Raw genomic sequence first — 3,377 nt, forward strand, 5'->3', positions numbered from 1 at the left:
AGAAATGTGATTTTTATTTAAAAACTAATAAAAATATACTAAAAACTAACTAAATCATATTAAAAACTATGTAAAAACAATGCCAAAAAGCGTATAAATTATCCGCTCATCACAACACCAAACTTAAATTGTTGCTTGTCCCTAAGCAACTAAAAATCAAATAGGATAAAAAGAAGAGAATATACTATAAATTCCAAAATATCAATGAAACTTAGCTCCAATTAGATGAGCAGGACTAGTAGCTTTTTGCCTCTGAATAGTTTTGGCATCTCACTTAATCCATTGAAGTTTAGAATGATTGGCATCTATAGGAACTTAGAATTTAGATAGTGTTATTGATTCTCCTAGTTCAGTATGTTGATTCTTGACACAGCTACTTTATGAGTCTTGGCCATGGCCCTAAGCACTTTGTTTTCCAGTATTACCACCAGATACATAAATGCCATAGACACATAACTGGGTGAACCTTTTCAGATTGTGACTCAGCTTTGCTAGAGTCCCCAATTAGAGGTGTCCAGGGTTCTTAAGCACACTCTTCTTTTTAGCTTTGGACCTCGACTTTAACCGCTCAGTCTCAAGTTTTCACTTGACACCTTCACGCCACAAGCACATGGTTAGGGACAGCTTGGTTTAGCAGCTTAGGCCAGGATTTTATTCCTTTAGGCCCTCCTATCCACTGATGCTCAAAGCCTTGGATCCTTTTTATCCTTGCCTTTTGGTTTTAAGGACTATTGGCTTTTTTTCTCTTTCCTTTTGGTTTAAAGAGCTTTTGGCTTTTTCTGCTTGCTTTTTCTTTTTCTTTCTCTTTTTTTTTTTCTTTTTTTTTCGCCATTTTTCTTTTCTTTTTTTTTCGCAAGCTTTTGTATCCACTGCTTTTTCTTGCTTTAAGAATCAATTTTATGATTTTTCAGATTATCAATAACATTTCTCCTTTTCATCATTCTTTCAAGAGCCAACATATTTAACATTGATAAACAACAATATCAATAGACATATGCACTGTTCAAGCATTCATTCAGAAAACAAAAAGTATTATCACCACATCAAAATAATTAAACTAATTTCAAGGATGAATTCAAAATTCATGTACTTCTTGTTCTTTTGTTATTAAAGCATTTTTCATTTAAGAAAGGTGATGGATTCATAGGACATTCATAACTTTAAGGCATAGACACTTAAATACTAATGATCATGTAATAAGACACAAACATAAACATAAAGCATAGTAAACGAAAAACAGAGAAAAATAAATAGACAAAGAGATTAAGGAACAGGTCCACCTTAGTGAGGGTGGCGTCTTCCTCTTCTTGAAGAACCAATGGTGCTCTTGAGCTCCTCTATGTCTCTTCCTTATCTTTGTTGCTCCTCCCTCATAGCTCTTTGATCTTCTCTAATCTCATGGAGAATGATGGAGTGCTCTTGGTGTTCCATCCTTAGTTGTCCCATGTTGGAACTTAATTCTCCTAGGGAGGTGTTGATTTGCTCCCAATAGTTTTGTGGAGGGAAATGCATCCCTTGACGCATCTCAGGGATTTCATGGTGAGGAATTTCCTCATGCTCTTGTTGAGGTCCATGATCTCTTGTTTGCTCCATCCTTTTCTTAGTGATGGGCTTGTCCTTTTCAATGAGGATGTCTCCCTCTATGTCAATTCCAGCCAAATTGCAGAGGTGGCAAATGAGGTGAGGAAAGGCTAACCTTGCCAAAGTGGAGGACTTGTCAGCCACCTTGTAGAGTTCTTGAGGTATAATCTCATGAACTTCCACTTCCTCCTCAATCAAGATACTATGGATCATGATGGCCTGGTCTACAGTAACTTCAGACCGGTTGCTAGTAGGAATAATTGAGTGTTGGATGAACTCCAACCATCCTCTAGCTACAGGCTTAAGGTCCGGTCTTCTCAATTAAACCGGCTTGCCTCTTGAGTCAACTTTCCATTGAGCTCCTTCCACACATATGTCCATGAGGACTTGGTCCAATCTTTGATCAAAGTTGACCCTTCTAGTGTAGGGGCGTGCGTTTTCTTGCATCATTGGCAAGTTGAATGCCAACCTTACATTTTTCGGACTGAAATCTAAGTATTTCCCCCGAACCATTGTAAGCCAATTCTTTGGATTCGGGTTCCTACTTTGATCATGGTTCCTAGTGATCCATGCATTTGCATAGAACTCTTGAACCATTAAGATCCCGACTTGTTGAATAGGATTAGAGAGAACTTCCCATCCTCTTCTTCTAATCTCTTGTCGGATCTCCAGATATTCACTCTTTTTGAGCTTAAAAGGGACCTCAGAGATCACCTTTTTCTTGGCCACAACTTCATAGAAGTGGTCTTGATGGACCTTTGAGATGAATCTCTCCATCTCCCATGACTCAGAGGTGAAAGCAATTGCCTTTCCTTTCCTCTTTCTTGAGGTTTCTCTAGCCTTAGGTGCCATTAATGTTATGGAAAAACAAAAAGCAATGCTTTTGCCACACCAAACTTAAAAGGTTTGCTCGTCCCCGAGCAAAAGAAGAAAGGAAGTAGTAGAAGAAGAAGAAAATGGAGGAGATGGAGGGAGAAGGTGTATTCGGCCAAGGGGGAGGAGGGGTGGTTGTAATGTGTGAAAATGGAGTAGTGTTGAGGGGTTTATATAGGGGTGGGGTGGAGGGTAGGTTTCGGCCATTAGGGTTAGATTTGGGAGGGAAAAGAATTTGAATTTTGGAGGTAGGTGGGGTTTAGGGTATTTAGGGAAGATGTATGGAGGTGATTGGTGAAGGGTATTTGGGGAAGAGGGTTATGAAAAGGTGTGAAGAGGAGAGAAGAAGAGGTGGGGTAGGTGGGAATCCTGTGGGGTCCACAGATCTAGAGGGGTCAAGGACTTAACATCCCTGCTCCATTTAGGCGTGTAAAACGCCCTTAGAATGCATGTCTGGCGTTAAACGCCAGCTTGCTGCTTGTTTTTGGCATTTAACGCCAATTCCATGCTCTGTTCTGGCGTTAAACGCCAGTCTGGTGCTTGTTTCTGGCGTTTAACGCCAGCTTGATGCTTCTTTCTGGCGTTAAACGCCAGTTTGATGCTTCTTACTGGCGTTTAAATGCCAGTAAGCTCTTCCTCTAAGGTGAGCTGCTTTTAATGCTGTTTTTCATTCTGTTTTTGATTTTTCAGTAGTTTTTGTGACTCCACATGATCATCAACCTAAAAAAACATAAAATAACAATAGAAAATAAATAGATATAATTAAATAACATTGGGTTGCCTCCCAACAAGCGCTTCTTTAATGTCAATAGCTTGATAGTGAGCTCTCATGGAGCCTCACAGATATTCAGAGCATTGTTGGGACCTCCCAACACCAAACTTAGAGTTTGAATGTGGGGGTTCAACACCAAACTTAGAGTTTG

Source organism: Arachis ipaensis, chromosome B01 (assembly GCF_000816755.2).
Source record: "Arachis ipaensis cultivar K30076 chromosome B01, Araip1.1, whole genome shotgun sequence".
NCBI classification, from domain to species: Eukaryota; Viridiplantae; Streptophyta; class Magnoliopsida; order Fabales; family Fabaceae; genus Arachis; species Arachis ipaensis.